This window comes from Sarcophilus harrisii, chromosome 1, assembly GCF_902635505.1.
Source record: "Sarcophilus harrisii chromosome 1, mSarHar1.11, whole genome shotgun sequence".
Classification (NCBI taxonomy): Eukaryota; Metazoa; Chordata; class Mammalia; order Dasyuromorphia; family Dasyuridae; genus Sarcophilus; species Sarcophilus harrisii.
Window position 1 is genome coordinate 364,769,807 of NC_045426.1, and position 24,148 is coordinate 364,793,954.

The following is a 24,148-nucleotide window of genomic DNA, read 5'->3' on the forward strand; positions in this document are numbered from 1 at the left end:
CATTAGTGATAGATTGGTTGGCTCTACGTTAAGACATACTCTCTTATGAAAGGCTGCCTCTACTCCAGACAAGTGAAAGTAAAAAGGGGAAGGGAATAAGCATTTATATAGTACCCATTCTGCACTATGCTAAATACTTACAGTATTTATGTATATAAATACTATAGACACTACTTTTAAAAAATCAAAACAAAAACAAATATTACCTCATTTGATCCTCTCAACAACCCTGCAAGGTATGTGCTATTATTACTTCCATTTTACAGTTGAGGAAACAGCAGCAAACAAAGATAAAATGATTTTCCCAGTATTACCCAGTTAGAAAGTAGTTGAATTTAAGTCTTCTTTACTGCTGTACAACCACATGGTGTAGTGGATAGGGTACAGAGTTGGGAAGATTCCTTTATGGGAGTTCAAATCTGATGGTACCAGAAGTTTCCCAAAGTCATAGAATCTAAGAATTTGAAGGTCTCTCAAAGGCCATTTGGTTAGAATAAAAATTCTTCTTACCACAACTTCAACAAAAAGTGAATTATTCTGTAAATGATTGAAAACTCTTCGTGAGTAAAATCCCACAACATGCCAGTACAGTTCAGTTCTCCTTTTGGACAGCTCTAATAAGGCATTTTTCCTTTTGTTAAATCTAAAAATGTTCCTCTGCAACTTTCACCCATTGCTTCTAGTTTAGCCCTCTGGGTTCAACCAAATTAATCACTTTTCCATATGATAGCTTTATAGATACGAAAATAGCTACCATGTTCTCTCCTAATTTGTTTTTCTCTACCCATCAAAGACATATCCTTCAGGCTTCTCTTCTCATTATCCTGATTGGTTAGCCTTTTGGGGTTCCTCCAAATTTTATCTTTTTGACAATTCCCCTTCTAATTCTACCACTCTGTGAAAGAAAATAGGTGCTGCTTTCTAACTCTTTTTTCCTTTAAATTACAATTCCATTTTTATATTCTCCATACTACTTTTTTGAAGTTCTGAACACAATTCATTTTTTTGTGCTTCCATTATATCTAGGAATTCCTGTCAACTCAATTTTCACCTTCTAGAATGTCTATAGTAGGGAATAACAATTAGGGTTCATTAATTCAAAGATAGATTATAATGTTTTTTGCTCTAGTCATTTGCTTGCCTCAACTAAGCATCTGTCATTAGGGTAATTATTAGTAAATGATAATGTATTTTAATTTGCTTAGCATAATTTCACACACTTTTCATTTTCAGAGGCTTATGGCCTTTAGAGTAATCTAGTCCAATTCCTTTATTTCATAGACAAGAAAACAGGCCCTACCAGGTGTCAAGTGGCTTACCCAAGGTCATGTAGCTAGAATTCAAGTATCCTGCTTCCTGTGTGTTATACAAATGCCTCTATAAAGCAGAGATCCAAGGTAAAAAAAAAGTATTTCATTTACTGGCAGTGCAAAATTAATAAATGATTAAAATCATAAAGAAAAATTTCCATTCATAAATTGACTACCTGTATTGGGACCTATTTCACACTGTAAAAATCTCATATTTGATTCTGAAAAGATTTGTAAAGCACTCTTCTCATATCATCCTGAGATTAAGAGTGCAAGTTTATTGTACTCCATTAGATTGTGAGCAGTGGCCTGAATGCCAGGCCTAGAGTAAAGAAGATCTGATTTCAAATTCAATCTCAAACACATATTAGCTGTGAGACATTCGGCATAGAGTTTGCCTTAGCTTCCTTGATTGTAAAATGAAGATAATAATACCTATATTCCAGGGTTGTTGTGAAAATTAAATATTTATAAAGTACTTAGCACAATGCCTGGGCACATAGTATTGCTTAATAAATGTTTCTGAATTTTCTTCCTTGTATCCCCAGAGGTTAGCACAATCCTGGGGTACAGTAGAAGCTCAACAAATGCTTGTTCACTTGATTTTTAGATTTTCCTTCTTTTTACTCTATCCCCTCAAAAAAAAGGGAGAAATCCTATGATAAAGTAGCATGCAATTTGTATTCTGTGCAATCCCTGGTTCTTCCTTCTATGTTTTGCTAGTTGTGGAATGAGTTTTGCTTCCCTTACTACTATCATGGCCAGAGACTCAAAATCTGGTAAGTTGTCCACAGATTGTTTTCTGTGATAGCAATCTAGATGCTAGAGCTAAAAACAGGAGCTAAAAGCAAAGAAGATCCTGATTTGCTCAGATTGTTAACAGTTGTGAACTTCCTTTGCATCAGTGAAGGGGGAGATGACTGATTTATATCAGCATTGTTGTGCCACAGTTCCCTTTTAATGTTCTGATCTAGTTTCCCCATTGTCCTATTTACTCTGCCTCAGGTTATAACCTTTCCCTCTTAATGTTTTATACCTTTATACCTTTAGGCTATAATCATTCCTTCTTAATGTTTGACAGAATAAAGGTCTATCCATTTTAGATGTAATTAGAATATCAGTAATCTCTCCAGTACCTTCCTCCATTGTGTCATCCTAGGTGCCTTCCCCCATTAGGTTATCCCCATCCAAGTACCTCCCCCATTATGTCATTGTTCTTGTTATCCTATAAAAATTTTGCTGTCCCAATACTTGGGGTTGGATTCTTTGAGACCATAGTCTCATTCAGCCCTGGAATCAACTATGGATCCATTTGGTCTCAGTATATCTCTCCATTTAATAAATTATTAAATTGTTGTCTAATCTCTGTCTTGCTCAGTTTCTCCGGCATTACAGTATCTCTTGCTTTTCTTATTTGTAGCTCGTTATCCTATTATAAAATGTATATACTCCCTTATTCCTTTCTAAGAATTTAGGTAGTCCTTTTAGTCACACCCAAAGATCTAGGAAAGCAATTTGGAGATTTAGTAAATAACTAGAGGTGGCTGTCATCATACAGAAATGCTTGATCTATTTCCTTTCATTTTAAAGCTGTGTGGAATGTGACTGTGTATTGAGAAAGGAGGTCTTCAACTAGGAGAAAGATGGTATTCATTCAAATGAATTTATAACCTAATTGATTTAGATATTTCCTCCAGTGTCACAGATGGCAACCTATTCATTTTTATCCATCTTGTGAGATTTATCCATATCCTCCAATAAATTCACTACACAGAGACATGCTAGAAGCATTCTCCAGTTGTTTTTTTTTTTTTTTTTTTTTTTTTTTTTCCTGATACCAGAACATTATCAGTTGAGGACTAGGGCTGTATACCTTTAATCCATCATCTACATCTTGAGACCAAGACATTTCTTTTTGTTTATACATTTCCCTAATGATATCCTTGAGCCCAAAACTTTTCAAAGTTCCTTAGTGGTTAAAAGTTGCAGCCTCTTTATATCCATTATGTATCCTCCATTACCTTTTCCTTAGAAAGTACTGTATTTCATGTTTAACAATCATATAGATTTTTAAATTATAGCTTTTTATTTACAAGTATATGCATGGGTAATTTTTCAGCATTGACCCTTGCAAAACCTTCTGTTCCAACTTTTCCCCTCTTTCCTCCCACCCTCTCCCCCAAATGGCATGTAGACCAATACATGTTAAATATGTTAAGTATATATTAAATACAATATATGTATACATATGCATACAGTTATCTTGCTGCACAAGAAGAATTGGACTTGAAATAAAATTAACCTGAAAAGGAAATGAAAAATGCAAGCAGATAAAAACAGAGGGATTGGAAATGCTATGTAGTGGTTCACATTCATTTCCCAGAGTTCTTTTGCTGGGTGTAGCTGGTTCTCTTCATTATTGAACAAATGGAACAGATTTGGATCATCTCATTGTTGAAAAGAGCCATGTCCATCAGAATTGCTCATCATATAGTATTGTTGTTGAAGTATATAATGATCTCTTGGTCCTGCTCATTTCACTCAGCATCAGTTCATGTAAGTCTCTCCAGGCCTTTCTGAAATCTTCCTGCTGGTCATTTCTTACAAAACAATAATATTCCATTACATTCATATACCACTTTATTCAGCCATTCTCTAACAATCATATGATTTTAAAGCGCAGTATAGATAACAGCTGTGATTCTTGCCCCCTCCAAAATAACATTAGCATATTTTTTAAAAAATTGATGCATTGTTTTGACACATTTTCCACAAACACCTACATGACTCCCTTAGAGAGAACATTTACCCTATTAAGAATTATATGTCTTAGTAATAAAAAGGAGAATATATTATTTACCTATGACACAGTATGTCTTTAGCCTTTAATACTGTGTTAAATCACTTGTGATGATTTCATTTACATTGTCACCCTCACTATATATAGTTTTCCTGTGTCTCACTTTTCTTCACTATCACTTGATATAAGTTTTCCTGTTTCTCTGAATTCTTCATATTTATCATTCCTTATGGTGAACTAATATTACATTATGTTTCTATATTATAATTTGTTCAACCATTTTCCAAACTTTGAAAAACATGTGTTTTTTTGGCCTTTTAGTTATTTAAAAAATGCTGCTATGAACATTTTTGTACATATGAAGTTTAAAAAAACCTGGAAGTAAGCAATCCCCTTAGGGTAGAGTCCTAGTAGAGAAATCTCAGGGTCAAAACACTCAAATAATTTCTTTAAGAATTAATGATTACTGGGGTACATCCTTCCTGACAATATGCTTACAGCATCTTACCATTGCTTTAAATTTGCTTTTATTTGCCATTGCTTCCAACTATTATTCATAGTCTTTTAAAATTCTAGTCACATTAGTTTCTTTTGTTACCTCTTTTCTTTTATCTCCATTGGGATCTTTTGTAATTTAATTTTTAGAATTTCAATCTTGATTACTTCACAGTCCGTCTCATCAGGTCAAAGATAGCATCCCACTATCTTTTTCGCTGAATTCCTTTCTTAAAGTCTAATATATGTGTTAGAATATGCCAGGCATTTCTTTCCTTTCTTTCAGTGTTCTCATTGTCTCACCTCTTCAATCTACCCAACAAACAGCTGACAAATTGATAATCCTAAAATATAGATCTTACCATGTCTTTTCCTCTCTTCCCAAAAAAAATCTCTAGGGGCCCTTTATTGCCTCCAAAAGATTACCATATGAATTCCTCAGCCTGACATTTACAGCTCTTTGAAGCCTGACTCCGAACTATATTTCCAGTCTTCTTTCAAAATACTCAGTTTTAGATATTTTCCATTTCAGTCAAACTGAGGACCTAGCTATTGGCTGTATATGCTATTCTATTCCCAGACTTCTGTGCTCAAGTATTTTCCTCATATCTAGAATGCTTCCTTTAAAGCAGAGTTTTAACTGGGGATTTGTCCATTTAAAATAAAATTTTTGATAACCATATTTCAATATAATTGGTTTCCTTTATAATCTCATATATTTTACTTTGTGCATGCTGGAACTAGTATTCATGTGGATTTTACAGGTGATATATTTGATCCTCACGACAATCCTATGGGATAGATGTGAGAGAATTAAGGAGACTGGTGGTGGGCATTAAGTGAACCACACTGACTCCATCTTGTGACTCAATTCTGGAACTAGCTCAGTTCCTTTCTATGTAATTGCAGATGTAGTGCAATATTTGATCTGTGAGAAAATTTATTCAATTGTGGAAATTATGAGAGAACTTTGCTGCCTTGTCTGAACCTAGTCCTGCACAACTAGCAAGCTGGACTACCTCTACCTGATGCTTACAGACCCTTAACTAAGACTTAAATTATGCTGACCAGAAACCTAGTCAAATTTGAAGATTGATGCAAGGAGTTTTCTCACATTAACACATCTTAAGCAACCCGTATGTCTTATTTAAAAAATGGCTCTGTATTGTATCACAGACACTTGGGAGTAGTGGGACACCTCTTTTTCTGATTTCAGGGAATTGTATTCAGGTTCACTCTCTCCCTTGAAATGTTCCTCATCTTTTCTTCATTTAGAAATTAGATTACCTAATATTGCTGGGTTTTCCTTTAAATTAATTGGTCTTATTTGATCGTTTTTAAATGTGTAAAAGTCTATTGCCCCCTGTAGGCAGGGTACATTGCCAAAGATTAAGAAGGCTATTCTTTCTGATTTTGGTGGCAATTGCCATACATGATTTAATAACTTGATATACTTGGAAGCTTAAACCTTTATTTCTCAGTCATTTCATCTTTTACCCACCACAGGTACAATTATTCCCATTTTACAGATGAAGAAATGGAGGTTGGGAAACATTGACTTGTCCAGGGTCACATAGAAAGTGTTTAAAATTGTATTCAGATTCAGACTTGACTCCATATTCATCACTCCATCCAGAATACCACCAAGGTGCCTCATTTAAAAACATTATTCTAAGGAATTATCAGTTTTAACAACCTAACAAAATGGAGTCTCTCTCTTTCTCTCTCTCTGTGTTCCTGTCTGTTCCTCTCTGTCTCTCTCTCTATCTCTCTCTCTGTCTCTCTCTCTCTGTCTCTCTGTCTCTCTCTTTCTCTCTCTCCCCTCCCCCCCAATCTCTATTTCTGTGTGTGTTTCCTTGTGTCTCTCTTCTATGTTTCTGTGTATGGGTCCGTCTCTCTCTCCCTTTCTGTTTCTCTGTCTCTCGTCTCTTTTTTTCCCCTGTGTCTAGATCTTTTCTCTATTTCTTTCTTTCTGTCTGTCTCTATCTCCCACCCCATCTCTCCATTAATCTCTCTTCTCTCTCATTCTTTCTCTGTCTCTATTTTTTTCTGTCTCTGACTCTCTCACAACCCCCCCAACACACACACACACACACACACACACACACACACACACACACACACACACATTAAGTAAGAATCACTCAGCTGCAGACTCCTGCCAGAGGCCTTTCCCAGATCCCCTCCCTTTTTCTCTCTGCTTACTACTTCTAGAAATGACTTTGTATTGTATTATATTAATTTATCTGGGTGGCTATTCTTCCCAGAAAAATTTCCTGGAGGAGAAATATCATTTTATTTTGTCTTAGCCTCCCCTCTATCCAGATGAGTGCTTTGCTTTATAGTAGGTATTAAAATGTTTGATGAACTTAATTGAATTTGTCTGACTTTTCCAACCACTTCTTCCATATTGATCAGAACAGCAATTCTCCTCATCTCTTCCCATCTTCCTTGGAAGCTGGTGCCACCAGGCTGGAATCAAGAAGATCCCTGTTCAAATTCCACCTCAGATACTTACTATGTGACTTAAACTCAGCTATCTCAAATAGTAAAATGGGTCTAATAGCACTTATGTCTCAGGATTATTTTGAGAACCAAGAGATGAAGAATTCTAAAATGCTTTGGTTTTAAAAGTGAATGACCCCCTAAATGTCTGATTAAAGTCAGACAATGTGAAAGAGAGGAAAGAGTCTTGAATTTGGAGTCACAGAGTTGGGGTCTGAATTTTAGCTTTGCTTCTTACCATCCAAATTAAACTGAGCAAGTCACTTCATCTTTCTGGTCTCAGTTTCTTTATCTGTAATATAGGTGATTTACCCTGAAAATTTCTAAATTTTCATTATGCTGTAGGTCTGTGAAGTCCTTCAGAATATCTTCAGTGTATAGGGATTTCATTATGAGGAAATAGGATTTAAAATATTTAAACCGTAGTGAAAATAAATTGGGCTTTTAATATATAGACTATATAAGAATAAAAGAAATGGATAATTATGGGAGAATTCCAAGTTCTTTTTTGTCAAATATACTTTTTCTTCCCACATATCACAAACTGCTATTCTTTCATTTTGTTTCTTGTAAAGAAAATTACCTTTCTTAATTGCTTCCTGTGTTAGCTGTGATGTATCAGGTCAACTTCACTGCTTAATATTTAATTCTTTTCTCCCCCTCATTTTCCCTATCTGTTCATAAATCATAATATCATAAATTTAGAACTTATGGGTATCTGAGGTCATATTAGCTAATTTCCTTATTTAGAGATGAGGAACCTGAATCCCAGAGGAAGCAAGTAATTTGCCCAAAGTCATAGTCATTAAATTTTATTTTGTTTCCACAAAATCTCCCAAATCTATCTTCTTCTTAGCAATCACATAATCACAACCCAAGATTGGGTCCAAATCATCTCTCACTTGGATTTTTGCTAATTGGTCTCATGCTTCCAATCCATCCTCCAAATAGCTGCAAATGAATATTGCTAAAGCATAGGCATGATCAAAATTCTCCTATTTTTAGTTCGGTTTTAAAAGTATATATTAAGTTCCCACCATTTATCTTTTGCTATATTCAAAAAACTTCCTTTTCTATTGCCTCTAACATAAAAAACAAATCTTCATTCTGACTATTTCATATTACTCCCCAATACACAATTTATCCTTCAGTCAAACTTCATTCTATTCCATTTCCTGCCTCCACAGCTTTTGCCCAAGCTGTCCTGCTTGGTTGGTGCAGACTTCCTGCTTACATCCTCATCTTGGAATCTTTAACTTCCTTCAGGGCCCAGCTCAGATGTGGCCACCTAGCTTAGACCTTTCCTGGTTTCCTCCCCCAACGAAAACCACCCCAATTTCTAGTTATCATAGTTCTTTCCTCCTTCAAATTACTTTCATTTACTTATCAATCTGTTGTATTTTGTAATGGAATATAAGAGCTTTGAGGGTCTTTAGTCTATTATACCTCTCTAGGAAGAGGCACTTGAGCTGAGCTTTGATGACAGTTGCCTGTACCAAATACAGGGATTTATATAAAACAGATGCTTAATACTGTAAACATGTGTGGAACTGAATTCAGGTTTTTAAAAAACATAATTAGATGTTATTTTATGCATAATAAGCCCTTGAAGAATAACTGTTGACTTGAATTAAATGTCAGAAACTAATTTAATTTACTTATTTATAGCTGAGGAAACTGAGACCCAGAAAAGTTCAGTGGTTTGCCTAAGGTCACACAGGTAATAAGTATCAGAGATATAATTTGCAACTAGTTTCTCTGATTTCAGAGTCAACACTTTTCATCCTGTATTAAGCTATCTTTAATTTACCATGATGTATTCAAATTCTGTAATTATTTACATTTTACTCAATATAATTTATCGATTATTCCTTATATATTTTGATTATTTGGATCAATTCTTGGGGGCCCCTTTCTCTAAATGTTCTAAACTAAGTTAGATTTATTACTGTAGTATTTATTGCCTTTAAGGAGGGTCGCTTTTCTATCTTTTGACCATGTGTTTATTTTCACCCAAGGCTCCCAAAATTCTAAACCTGCCTGAGTCTGCCTCCTTTGAGAATTAATTGAAGTACAGAATTCCTGCTGGCTTCAAAGGAAGTTTCACACCCCAATCAACTCTGTGGGGTATATAGCAAGAGGAGTAGAGCCAGTTTTCCTTCAAATTTCTCATAGCTAATTCATTGTTTATGTTCAAGAAGTAACTTCTTTCCTTTTTCTTAATATAATGAAATGCAGAGAAGAATTTCTGTCTTTATTGAGAACCTTTCAGTTATAAAAAGGTTATTTTTTTTAAAAGAAAGTCAATTACTATTTAATAAAATTTAATCAATTTGTCATATCATTGAAACACCCTACAAGAGCTTGTTACAGTTTTCACAAAATGTTTCTATATACATTCATGTCTGTTTTATGAAGATTTGGAATTATGCTGCCATGATCAAACATCATTTGATGAAAAGATCAAAATATTCAGCCTCCCAGATTCTTGTTGGATTCATGAAATATAATAGTACTACTGGCTTTATGAAAGAGAAATTCTTGGTACAATCTTTTTATAACTACATCTAATAAATAGAAATGCAAGTTTCTGCCCTTTCTATACATGTGATTTCATTTACATAGGGATAATCTATGAGGGAATTGACTCTTGTCAATGTAGATCAACACTTTATCTAGACAATAGTTTAGACCCTCTGGAGATTAAGCGACCTGCCTAGAGTAATATAACAAATGTATCAGATGCAGGCCTTGAACTCACTGCTTCCTGACTCCAAGGATATTTATTTATTCACCTTTTTATGCTGTTTCTTATCCCTATTACTATTACCATTACTACTACCAGCACTATCACCATCACCATTACATATTAGTATGTTTCTATAATAAAGTGTTTATAAAAGGCAAATATAATTGGTGGAAAACCTTTGCACTCTAATGTCATCTTTATGATATATTATCTCATTACATCCTCTCAACAATCATGAGAGGAAATAGATGCTATTATATCTATTTTACATTTGAGAAAAATACAAATTTTTAAAGTATATTTCAATTTACATTCAGATGACATCATTTATTTCTCTGGAGATGGAGAGTACTTTTCATTTTTTTTGCTGAGGTAAAAAAGTTAAGTGACTTGCCCAGAGTCATACAGCTAGGAAGTGTTAAGTGTCTGAGGCCACATTTGAACTCAGGTCCTTCTGCACTACCTCATTTCTATCATTTAATTAAATATCCTTTTTATTTTTTCTCCTGAAGAATTATACTGTTTTGCTGGGTAGGTGATTTTTTGGTTGTGATCCTAGCTTCTTTGCCCTTTGGAATATGATATTCCAAATCTTCCAATCCTTTAATGTAGAATCCCCTAAATTTTATGTTATTCTGTAGCTCCACAAAATTTGATATTTTTTCCTAGCTGTTTAACACTCACATACACACACATATATCTGGGAACTGTGGCAGATAATATAATATAATATAATATAATATAATATAATATAATATAATATAATATAATATAATATAATATAATGTAATATAATGTAATGTAATATAATTTGGCTATAATATTCATTTTGGGATCTCTTTCAGGCAATGATTGATAGATTCAATGTCTATTTTACTTTCTGGTTCTAGGATGTCAAGTAAGTTTTCCTTGATAATTTCTTGAAACATTGAAACTTTTTTTTGTTATGGCTTCCTGGTAGGCCAAGAATTCTTAAAATATCTCCCCTGGATCTGTTTCCCAAGTCAGTTGTTTTTCCAATGAAATATTTCACATTGTCTTTTTAGTCCATTTTGTTTTGTTTCTTGATGTCTCATGGATTCATTAGCTTCTATTTACCTAGTACTAATTTTTAAGAAATTATTTTCTTGAACTGTATGTTGTTTAACCTATATGGGATTGTTTACCTTCTTGGGGAGGGAGGGACAGAAAGGAGAAAAATTTTGAATGCAAGATTTTTCAGAGGTGAATGTTGAAAACTATCTTCTATGTATTTGCATATATTTGGAAAAATAAAATACTATTGAAAAAAAAGTATTTTCTTTGGTGAGTTTTTATGTCTCCTTTTCTATTGGCCAATTCTCCTCTTTAAGTTCTTCTCTTTAGCAGATTTTTGTGCCTCTTCTACCACTATTATGTTTTAAACTTCCCTATTAGAATTTTTTAAACTTTTCAAAACATGCATAATTTTCTACATTCATTCTTGCAAAATCTTATGTCCACTTTTTTTTCTCTCTTCCTTCCCCCCACTCTCTCCCCTAGATGGCAAGTAATCCAATACATGTTAAACATGGGCAATTCTTATAGATGTATTTCTACAATTATCATTCTGCACAAAAAAAAAAAATCAGATCAAAAAGGAAAAAGAAAACAAAATGCAAACAAAAAAGTGAAAATACTATGTTATGATACACACTCAGTCCCTAGTCCTCTGAGTACAGATGGATCTCTTTATCACAAGACCATTGGAACTGGCCTGAATCACTTCACTGTTGAAAAGAGCCACATCCATCAGAATTGATTACATATAATCTTGTTGCTGTGTACCATGAACTCCACTTAACATCAGTTTATATAAGTCTCTCCAGGCCTCTCTGAAATCATCCTCCTGATCATTTCTTATAGAACAATAATATTCCATAACATTCATATACCATAACTTGTTCAGCTATTTTCCAACTGATAGGCATTCATTCAGTTTCCAGTTCTACTACAAAAGGGGCTGTTACATTTTTGCATATGTAGGCTCTTTTCCTTTTTTCATGATCTATTTGGGATTTAGATGAGTAGACATACTGCTGGATCAAAGGGTATGCACAGTTTGATATCCCTTTGGGCATAGTTCCATACTGCTATCCAGAATGGTTATCAGTTCACAACACCAACAATATTAGTGTCCCAGTTTTCCCATATCTCTTCCAAAATTTATCATTACCTTTTCCTGTCATCTGAGCCAATCTGAGAGGTGTGTGGTGGTACCTTAGATTGTCTGCCTGTTATAATTATAAGGTATTTTCTTCAATAGTTTTGTGTCTCCTTTACCCCTCCCTCATCTTCATATGTGTCCTTTATATTTATTTTCTCATTTTTTCCTCTACTTGTCTTATTAGATTTTGAAACTCTTTTTTGAGCTCTTCCATGAATGTTTTTGGGACTCAGAACAATTCATTTTTTTTTTTTTTGAGGCTTTGAATGAAGCTATTTTAATTTTACTGCCTTTTGTGTTTGTGTTTTGAACTTCTTTATCACCATAGTATCGTTTTATAGTCAGCTTCTTTGTTGTTTGCTCATTTTCCCAGTATATTTGATTTTTAACTTTATGTTAAAGTTGGGCTTTCCTCCCAGGGTAGAGAGGGCAGTATCCCAAAGTTGAGGTTTTTTGTACTGCTGTTTTCAGAGCTAATTTGGGGTTGGAGGTTGAGGAATGGTGTCTTTAAATTTTCAGCTCTTCCAAAGTGGCATGATCTAAGGAAAAGTATGGTCACTATTCCCTTATGCTCTAGCTTGGGAGTGAATGTTGCACTTTTTCAGCCCTGTAACTGAGCCTCTCCTGTAGCAATATGTTCTAGTGATCTGGAATTGTAACCTGGAAGGACATATGGGCAATGCAATAGAGTTCTATATCCTCTAACAAGAAAGGGTTTCCTATTATGTCCTTACTAGTTTTCTGGCTACCTTCACCTTCTTACCCCCTTCTAATCTGTGGGCTGATTCATGTTTTCAGGGTCTACTGCTGGCTTGCCAGTATGTGAACTGTGTTGGACATATGTTCTACTCTCATCTTGATACAACAGACCTTTCCTGCCAATCTTCTTAAGTTGTCTTAGGCTGGAAAATTGTTTCACTATTCTTTTGGTGGTTCTGCTTATCCAGAATTTATTGTAAAGTTGTATGGAGGGGAATTTGGGAGAGATGAAGCAAGTCCCAGCTTTTACTCTGCCATGTGACAAGATCTTTTGAAGATTAACTCTATTATCAAGGATCTTTTGTATCCCTTCTAGCACACTATCTTTTCCAAATTTGGTGAACATGTTATCTATGGTTTCATCAAAATCAGTGATAAAATGTTAAATAGCAGAGAACCATGCAGAGATGTCTGTGGATACTCCATTGAAAATATCCTGCCATGTCAACATTGAATTACTAACATGTGCTAAGTCCAACTATTTTGTTTTAAACCCATCTAACTGCATCTATCCTATATTTTTTCCATCTTCTCCACAAGAATAGTAAATAGTATTTTATCAAAAGCTTTGTTAAAATAAGGGTAAACTAAATCCACAGCATTCCCCTAATCTACAAGTTTATTAACTCTGCCAAAAAAGGAAATGAGATTAATTTCCCATGACCTATTCTTGTTGAAGTCATGCTGGCTCTTTGTAATCACAGCTTTTCCTTCTAAAAGCTCACCAATCATCTCTTTAATATATTTTTGAATTTTCCCAGAATGTGAGATTCATTGAATTATAGTTTAAAAACTGTTTTGTCTCTTCTTTCTTTTTTTTTTTTTTTTAAATCAGAATTACATTAGCCCTTTCCTAATCTGGCATCTCCCTTCTTTTCCATGATCCTTAATTTCAATATTACTGACTTCAATTAAGCAGTCACATTTTTTCCAGTTCTTTCAGCATGAGTAGATAATCTATCTGGACTAGATAAACTGCTTTAATCAAGATCAACCAGATACTCCTTTACTATCACATTACTTGGGTATCAATCCAATTTGTTAGGCATATTTGTCCTGTCATTCTAGTGCAAAGATCATTTTCCTCAGTAAACAGAAACAAAATAAAATTTAAGCAGTTTTGTCTTCTCTGTTGTAAGTTATCACCAACTGAACCACTCCAAGCAAAGGTCCTTTCCCTTTTAAAAATCTTTTTCTTCCAATATAGCTTCAAAAACACTTTTTTTTTTGTTTATATTAGTTTCAGCTGTCAGACACAGCCAGATTTTAAGCTTTAACACTCTTTTTACAAGACAGAGCCTATGTTTATATTCAATATGTATTTTAGTCCATGAGATCCTACCTCTCTTAATTTTTTTTATTCATTTAAATTTAAATACAAAATGAGAAAAAAATTTCCATGTACACAGAGAACATGAAAGGATTAAGTATAAAACAATAAATTTCCAATTTAAAAAAACCTATATAATCAAATACTATTCATTGTTTTCAAAGCTACCCAGCATTTCTGTGATTTTTTTCTAAGTTTTCTTTTCTCTGCAGTGCATTTTTTTTCTCCTTTTCCTCCCCACAAAGGGACTTTCTCTCTATACACACAATTCATCTATATGCACACATACACACACACATATCTATAAACATATACATATATGTACGTACATATACATGCATATTCACATATGTAGGACCATACTATCCATATTTCTATTAGTCAATTCTCTGGAAGTGGATAGCATCTTTCTTCATAATCCAAGTTTTTCCATGTTTTTGTATATCAACCGGCTCTCATTTCTTATATCAGCCACACCCACCACAGTTTTAAACTACAGCATTTTTAGACATTCTCTAATTGGGGCATCATTTTAGCCAACATGATAGGTATAAGATGATATCTTAAAGTTGTTTCAATTTGCATTGTCTAATACAACATTTTTTCACATGATTATAGTTTTGATTTCATCAAAAACTACCTTTTGATATCACTTGATTCTTTTTTTTTTTTTTTATGTAATAGCCTTTTATTTACAGGTTATATGCATGTGTAACTTTACAGCGTTAACAATTGCCAAACCTCTTGTTCCAATTTTTCACCTCTTACCCCCCCACGCCCTCCCCTAGATGGCAGGATGACCAGTAGATGTTAAATATATTAAAATATAAATTAGATACACAATAAGTATACATAACCAAAACATTATTTTGCTGTACAAAAAGAATCAGACTCTGAAATATTGTACAATTAGCTCGTGAAGGAAATCAAAAATGCAGGTGGGCATAAATATAGGGATTGGGAATTCAATGTAATGGTTTTTAGTTATCTCCCAAAGTTCTTTCTCTGGGCGTAGCTGGTTCAGTTCATTACTGCTCCTTTGGAAATGATTTGGTTGATCTCGTCGCTGGATATCACTTGATTCTTTATCAATTCTTATATTCTTATAAATCTGACAAAGTTCTTTATATATTTGAGAAATAAGATCATAATTGGAGGATTCAACCTATCTTTTCTCTCAACCATTTGAAACCTTCCTCTCCATCTAGGTATGTCAGTGTAGGCCAGATTTCTTCTCTATCTCTAGGTATTCCCTAAATGAAAATGGCAGAGTATGACAGGCTAGGGCTTCCGAGAATCATGGAGGGTCACCCCCTAAAAGTCTCTTTACATTTCCATAGGCAGATTCTGCAATCCCACATCATCCATTGGGAATAATTTAGGATAATCAAAATAAATGAGAATAAAATCCCAAAATGATGAACTAGCATTCTGAGGATATAATACTATCCAAGCTGGTCAAATACTGCCAGATGAACAAGCTTAATAATACAAAACTCAGGAGGAGGAGAAGGAAAAGAGGGGGGAGAGAAAGAGAAGCAGCAGCAGCAGGAAGAGGAGGAATTAGAGATTACTTTTCACAGACTTAAATTAGTGCGGTAGTAGAGAGCAGCGAAGAGAGCCCTCGTGCCAGAAGACCTGAATTCTAACACCAGCTCTGTGATTTACTCCTTTTGAACTTAGTCAAGATCCTTCCCTTCTCTGGGCCTGTTTCGAGCAAGAAGAGGATTGGATCTCATCAATTCTGATGTCCTTCTTCAGAAAACCAATGAACCAGCGAATCCTTCAGCTGTGGCGCGGACGAGACCCACACCCCTACCTCAATTATGATTTGAGCCCCGCCCCTCTATCGCAATCTAATTTGCTCCTGGAGGTGATTTTATCTCCGCCTCCTCATTTACATGCAAGGCCCTCCCGGCTTTGACCACGCCCCCTTTCTCTGTCCCATTTGTCTTGGAGGGTGATGGGGCTTTGACTTACTATCCCTTTGCCCTCCTAGTCTCCTCTCCCCCGATGGTGGGTTAAATGTCTGTCGGAAGGAAGAGGGATAGTCCCCAAAGTAGCTCTACTCTGTGACTACTTAAGAGAGTGTGACGGGGAGGACGACCTGGGAAGGGGCGGAAAGCCAGCGGGACTAAGGCACAGTGGGTGGGGTAGAAACACGGACCAGTACTTTTGTTGGGATTATTTTCCCTGCGCGGCAGGTTACTGTATGTTTAGATAGATGCTGTCCTTTCCTCCTCCCCCACCTCCCGTGAATCTCCTGTATACGCGGGCGAGAGGCATCAACCGAAACCGCTGCCTTTCTGACCCTTCCCCCACACCACCTCACGTTCTACGGGGGAGGCGGGACCCATCAAGCTAGCAGCGTTTCCCGTCTGATTCAGGGAACTCGACGTGCTGCGCACACCCCGACTAGAGCAATTTCGGATTCGTCGAGGTCGCTGTCGATCTGCTCGGGTGGGCGAGGAGGGTGTGGCGAAGAGGAAAAAGCGAAGAAGGTGTTAGTCCGCAACTCTCTCTCCCTTGCGCACTAGAGCTCCCTTCCCCCGCTCCCCGCCCCCCTTCCCCCCCCATATCTCCTGAGCGCGCGGAGCGCTCCTCACGGCCGGCGCGTTCCTCACGCCCTAACGGGCGGGCGGGGGCGCCAATCAGCGGGCGGCAGGGTGCCAGCCCCGGGGCTGGACCGACGAATCGCCGGGGCCCGGGGCCCGGGGCCCGGGATAGGAGGCGGGTTTTGCCCGCACAGCCGCGGCGGCAGAGAAGCAGCAGCAGCGGCGGCGGCAGCTAGCTAGCCAAGCTGAGCCACCGAGTGCCGAGCGAGCTGTCTTGCAGTCGGGAGTTTGATTCGCTGCGCGGCAGCGGTAGGTGGCCCAGACGCGGTGGGGGCAGGGAGACCGCGAAGGCCGGCTTGTCCGTTGTGAGGGAGTGTTAGTGTGTCCGTCTGCGGGCTCGCGCGTGAAGGTGGGGAGGAGGGGCGAACGGCGGGACACGCACGTCCCCACGCCCTCCCCTCTTTTCCCCTCCCCTCCGGTGTGGGCGGACCGGGCGGCGGCTCTCTTCCCCTCCCCCCTTCGAGACCCCTCCCCAATCTGCACCTCCCCCTCCCTCCGCCCCCTGCTACCCTCGAGTCCGGCTCCTCCTCGCCTCGGGACTCTCCCTCCTTTGGGGGAGGGGCAGAGGGGGAGAGTGTTTTCAGTTCCGCCTTAAATCGACCATTTCCACTCCCCCTCCCCCTTCCCTCCTTCCCTTCTTCCTCAGACCCCTCCATCCCATTTCGAAGAGGAACAAAAGGTCCGAGACCCCCGGATCCTGCCCGGGAGGGGCCGCCGCCTCCGTCGAGGTAACCCCCTCCCCAACCCCCACCTCCGATAATTCGGGGCTGGGGGGCCCAGAGATGTGTTTGTGTTTTGCTCTAGTCTGTGCTCGGATCCTCCTGTAGTGGGGGTGGATGGAGGGGATCCTGTGTGGGGTGTGATTAATACCGAGAACCGGCCGGGGCAGGCAGAAACTAGTGATTAAAGCGCGATGGGAAGGAGCCGAATGCATCTTGTGCTGCTTGGGGCGAGCGCACCGGCGAGGCCGGGGCCCGTTTCTGTCCATTATGCGGTTTTACTTGTAACTCATCATCCAGGCTGTCCTCAAAGATGGGGGGGGGGGGGGGGGGGGGGGGGGGGGGGAGAGTTGTTCTAGTAGTGATAGTAGTCATGGTCGTAGTAGCAGTGGTAGTGGTGGTGGTGGCAAGGACTGCATTTTAGTTTCCTTTATTTCATTATCTGTTGTAAAAAGCATAATAGTGTGGTGTTTTACTTGGAATTCTGTCTCCTTTCCAGCTGATTGATCATTGTTGTCCCTAACGAACATATTAATAGCAAAATTATACTTTTTAGGTCTACTTTTTAAAGTTAACTGTTTTTGAAAGTGACTGTTCAAAAAAGCATGCTGGTTTGGGAAGCTTGCAGCATGCTTCCATCATTTGCCATTTTAGTCATAGGTCGTTTTTAAAGCCCTAGCACCTTTTAATATTTGATTTATTAGTTATTCTATTGATGCCGACCAAAGGGAACCAATTGGTTTTGTTGCTACTGCTGCTATCTTTCTCCCCTCACTATCTTTAAAAGATCAGTGTCTAGGTTCGGAGTAGATGCTTGTGAAATTGTTTTATGAATTATGTCACACTTAGACTTGGTACCACCAGAAAGGAATCTACTTCAACCCCCTTTACTTTTATAGATGAGGAAACTGAGCTCCAGAGAGGTTAAGTGACTTACTGAAAATCGATAAAGTTGTAAGCACTAGGAATGGGATTTGAACCCCAGGTCGTCTGACTCCAAAAGTCGATTTTTCCTTCTCCTGTACCAGGTTCTGTATATTGTGTATTTACATATAGGGGTGTAGACATCAGTATAAATAAATACATATGCAACATGTACTATGTGCATCACATACTATATATACCAAAATCTTTGATGTATATTTTAAAAAACAAATCATTTAAAAATTATTCGAAAAGGTCATTGTTATCCAGATTTATCAGTGAATCTTGGCTTCTAAAAAAAAAGTGCAGTGACAATTTTATTTTACTTTATTTCAAGAAACCCAATGTAATAACAAACTTGGCCTGGGAGTAATTCAGTTTCTCCCTTCCCTCTTATTTCTTTAGAGAAGAATTTATTTATTTATTTAAACCTATTAAGAGTGGAAATAGTTTAGCTACCAACTGCATTTTTTGTTTTCTCCCCACAATCTGTCTTGTTAAAAAAAAAATGTAAGGACCAATACTTGAATTGGATCCTAAATTTATCTCTGGAAGAGAAGCAATGGAGTCCAACTCCTTCCTTTCATAGATGAGGATACTGAGGCCTAGAAACTTGTAACTTTGTTGCGTGGGTACTAAGTGGCACTTAAATAGTCGTTTTTATTGTGCCTCATAGTCATTCTTTCCTTTACCCTGGAAGTTTTATAGATCTTACTGTGGTGGGATAAGGAAATTTTAAAATCTTTATAATTTTTCATTGAGATAAGTTGATAAATAGAAGTCAAAAGAGGAGGAGTAAGGGAAACATTCTGAAATAAGAATCACAACATTTTTGTGTATAGTAAAAATTAGGACATTTAAGGAGCCTTTTTTAGTTGATAAGAGTATAGATTTCCATTTTTTTAAGTGATATAGGAAATCCCATTTTTCCCCTGCCTGCTAATATCCTGCCAACTCCTCAAACTTAACATTTCCATGATTGAACTTCCTCTTGCTTCTTAACTTCTGTATTTCTATAGATGGCACCAACCATCTTCTTAATAATGTAGGCTTTTAACTTTAGTCACTCATTTCTTTCAATATAAACACATCCATTTGGTTGCTAAATCTTGTTGATTATTGACATTGTTGTATCTATCTTCTACATGTCTGCTTTGTACTACAAGTGATTCCTGTTTTGAGGTCTCCTTGTTAAAACTTTTGTTAAGTCTCTTCTCTGGCCTTCCTGACTTCAGTAAGTTTGTAATCTATCCTTCCCAGTAATTTCCCCAGTGTCTTACTTTGATTAAGTGCTTTCTGCTCAAAAACCTTCATTGGTTCCTTATTGTCTATTGAATAAAGTATAAATGTCTAATCCGGACATTTAAGACCCTCTATGATCTAGATCCAAACTATTTACCCTGTTTTCTCATACAACTTTGTTTGTTTCCTGTGTTCTTTTGCAGACAAACTGGACTGTTCTACATCCCCCTTTTTATTCTCTCTTATTTAGAATTCCCCTCCCTCCTACATTTAGGGTGAAAATGTTCACTTGTTCTCTGAGCACATTTTATTCAATTTGAGTAATTACAGATTCATAGTAGGACTGGAATCTTTTCATTTAATTAATGAATAAACTTGAGCCCCAGAAATGTTTAATGGCAAAGCTGGGATTTTAATCCAGATTTTTTTACTCCAAAATCTAGTTCTCAAAAAAATTATCAATCAATAAATATTTATGAAACTCCAGACATTATGCTAGATGGATGGGGAAACAGAAAAAAATGAAATTAATCCCATTCTCAAGAAGCTAACTCTAACATCTGACATACAATTACCCCCCTTCAAACTGAATATATATATACACACAAACACATAGAATATACAAAATAAAGATATCTAATAGTTGTAAAATGGCCTTTTTACCTAAACATGATGAGAATCTTGCCAATTATAAATGCTACTTATTAGATTGATCTTTTATACCTTGTCTACAGAGTCTATTGTAGAACTTTGCATATAGTGCATGTGGATTGTTGATTGGATTTAATTAACCTTGTTTTTAGTTGTTATTCAAACTAATGCAGAAATATGAGGGATTTAGATTTGTGTACAATCTCTTTCTTGAAACTTTAAAAAAAACAATATTGTTTATCTTTGTTTTATTAAGTTTAACAGAAGCCCTACATATGCTTTAAACTATAAGTGGAGCAATAGGAGTGGCTTCCTGCTTTTCAAAGACATTCCAGTGCAAATCTTTAACATGACCAAAAAGTAAAGTGCTGTCACTTCAAGATGAGTTTTTTTTTTTTTTTTCATTTTTGGGATATAAATATGTAAATTGCAAGAATTTTAAATGTTGAAATTGAATGTCATTTTGTTAAAGTCCTTCATTTTTTCTTTGAGAATGGAAAAATAGAAGCTGAAAAGGGATTCGGTTTAGCTTTGAATAATCTATTGTGCTATTAATGCATTTTAAAATTTTGTAAATACTTTCAGTTTTGGTATTTAATGCCAAAAGGTTTCTTTGTTCTTTTTCTGTGGGAGCTAATTGAATTTTGATTTTGGACATATAATAGTCTGGCAGATGGGACTTGATCCATATTATTAGAGCATTTTGGTTAAAATGAAGGGACTTGGCATGTCCTTCTCAAGTTCTTTGGGCTTAGAACTGATAAGGAGAACCAGTCAGAGGGTGGATTTTTTTATTTTTTTGAGGAATTTTTTGTGAGGAAAATGTTAAGACTGAGAAATAACAATTGATTTAAATCCTAGAAAGCTGCCTTAATGAAAAATACAGATTTAGACCATTTTATTTTTGCCACAATGGAATTAGAAAAGTAGAAAATTAATTCATTATATGTTCACCGAAGATCTACATTAAGGGAATTCTGCCAACCTGTAAGTGACTAACGAGGATATATAGCAAATTCATTGCCTGGTATTTGCCTGCCAACACTTGCTTCCCTTATTATTATTCTTGCCTGTCATTGAGTTCATCATCAAGCAGGAGATAGCTGCATCAGGTGTGCACGTATTCTCACAGTATCAGTTGGATTCATTATTATATGTCTTCTGTGGGAACACTTCTTCAGTTTTATAAGGAAAGTCACTTGGAAAACAATATGATTTGCTTAAATTTGTTACAACCAATCTTTTAGGAATCTGCTTATTTCTGAACAGAGAAATATTGTTAAAGCCAAATCTGACAATTCTCTGCCCACAAACTGCTTCATAAAAGGTGGTCTATGGAAGAGAAAGAATAAAATTTGAGACAGTTTTTACAAGAATGTTACGTTAAAAACCAACCAACCAAAGTTTTGAATAAAATTAGATATTTTGGATTAATTGTGCATTTTAATTGTGTGTCCCTTTCAAATTAAATACAATTACACCACATTTGCTTTCAACATAGCTGTTTTCACTCTTCCCCACCTAGAACATCTCTATAAATAAGCAAAAGGACTTTAAACCAATAAAAAGAATGTGACAAAGTCCATGCAGTAACCTTCATTTAATTATGAGACATCCCTCAAGCTGTGACCTGGAGTTAATTTTCTTTACACACAGTTCTAAAAACTTTTTTTTAAACACAGTTCTTTGTTGCCTAGTTTTCAAGTACAAAGAGAGATTATGATGAGAGACAAAAAGGTGGGTTTTGGAGGCAGAGGACATGGGTTCATATCCTGGCAGAAGCAACCACTTAACTTTTCTTGGCTTCATTTTCATCATCTGTAAAACAAGGATCTGGAATAGATGGCCTTCCTGATATAATAAGGCAATGAATTTGGAGATTGCTAAACACAAGCATTAGTAAAAAATGTCAATTGATAGACTATATAAGAAGGAGGAGACCAAAAAACTACATAGCAGACAGAACTTAAATATTCATTTAATAGTGCATTATTGTAGTATAGTTTGGTATAATTGATTTTCAAAGATGGTGGCAGGATCATCAAGAAAGGCTAATATAGGTACTAGGCTGGGAAGTATTAAATTATACTTAAGATTTCCATCTTAAACCTGTAAGTTAAGCTTTGATATACTTAGACTCCAGCTTTCTGAAAAATGCTGCTCTCTAAAATAGCTTATTCCCTAAGGATTCTGGACAGCTAAAATGTTGTTGTATTATTTGTAATTATAGTAGATTGTTTCTGTTCTGTGCAAGGCATGTGCATAGTCCTTGTTGCCATAAATAACAAAAATTTGTTATACTGCCTTGCAAGTTATCATTGTACCACACCAAGAACTCTTAGTCTAGTCCTATAGAAAAAAATAGTTGACTTATGCCACACATAGCCTTTATGAGACAGAATTCTTTTGTGTGTGTGTCTTTTTTTAATTCTTGTATATATATATGAAGAAATTAGCTCATACATTCAGACCCTGGGATAAGTAAAAAGTATATATGAAACAAGTCTGGACCTGAACTTGCATGGACAGGGAATCATTCTTTTTCTTTGACTTCTTCCTACATCTCTTTATCCACTATATAATTCAAAAAAAAAAAAAATGTTTATTAAGCATTTACTACAGAGAAGTGACTATGCTGGTTATACAATAAAATAATTCTTTTATGAATAAGGTGGTAACTTGTTCTAAATTTAGGGCTTAGATTCTAGTTGTAAAGACAGGTACACAAATATAATACAAATTAGAAAACAGAATCTGTATAGAAGAGGTACAAGATGCTTTTAGCTAGAAGATAGGAAATGAAAGATCTAGGAGGATCTCAGCAGACAATGAAGACAATAATCTAGGGTTATCCAGGTAACTTCAGCAAATAATTTACTAGTGAGAAAAGGTTGGATATGTTCTGGAAATGGTGGATAATCTGGTTTCACTGGAGTAAAAGAGGAGGAGATAGGATAATGTTGGAGAAATAGACTGAAATTTTGTTGTGGAAGGCCAGATTGAGGAGTTCCAACTACATTAAATTGACAGCTGAGGAGCCATTGAAGATTTTTAAATACGAGGTGGCATGTATGTAATATGGTGAATGTTTATGCAAGTTAATCTAGCCCATTATTTCCATCTTATCCTTTTTCCTGTTAAAAGTTTTTTTCTAAACCAAATGCTCCTAATATATGGGAACAGAGTTTTGAAAGTAGTCTTTGATCTATCAATGTGTACCCATACCTTCCACATGCATATTACTGTTTTTCAGATGTAGTAAATAATGTTTTACAGAAGTAATAAACTACAAATTCATTTAAAAGTATTAATGAATTCATTATTTTCTTGTTGGCATGCTTTATTTTGTTTTTTCATTTAAGATATCCCAATAGAGTAGCTAATAAAATTTTGAGATCTGCCATATTATTTGATATTTAAAAGGAGTCCTTGTACCCTGAAGGGATTCCTTTAAACTAGTTCTTCGGTTGTTTTTCAGTTGTGTCCAAATCAGGGTGACCCCCTTTGAAACCATTTTGGCAAAAATACTTTAGTGATTGCCATTTCTCATTTTACAAATGAGGAAACTGAGGCAAACAAGGTTAAGTGACTTGGCCAGGAGTCAACATAGTGTCAGAGCTCAGATCATGACTCTTTCCTTATTCCTGCCCTGGCAATGGCACCTAGCTGTCTTTTGCACTACATAGGCATATGTGAAAGTTCTGTTTTCCTGAAAATCTTACTGAAACATGCTTGAAGAGAAATTTGAAGAGAAGGGAGATTTCTAGAGCTAGTTGCTAAAGAGATTTGGAAAAGAAATGGTTGGAATGTGGGAGGTAACTAGTTAAAAACAGAAATTTATATACCATATGGAATGTTGATTGC

At 36.2% G+C, this 24,148-nt stretch overlaps 1 protein-coding gene across 4 annotated transcripts in view; it reads left to right on the forward strand.

Moving 5' to 3' along the window:
- The first annotated feature begins 16,834 nt into the window (after positions 1 to 16,834).
- The window catches only part of SMAD2 (SMAD family member 2), a 103,365-nt gene continuing 96,051 nt past the window's right edge, over positions 16,835 to 24,148 (forward strand). For 3 of the 4 annotated variants that reach the window (XM_031945973.1, XM_031945975.1, XM_031945976.1), the window contains exon 1: positions 16,835 to 16,997. The gene's annotated coding sequence lies outside the window, so the exon portion shown is untranslated. Of the gene's footprint in view, positions 16,998 to 17,257; positions 17,477 to 24,148 lie in introns of those variants that run through there. The other variant, XM_031945974.1, reaches the window with a different exon arrangement.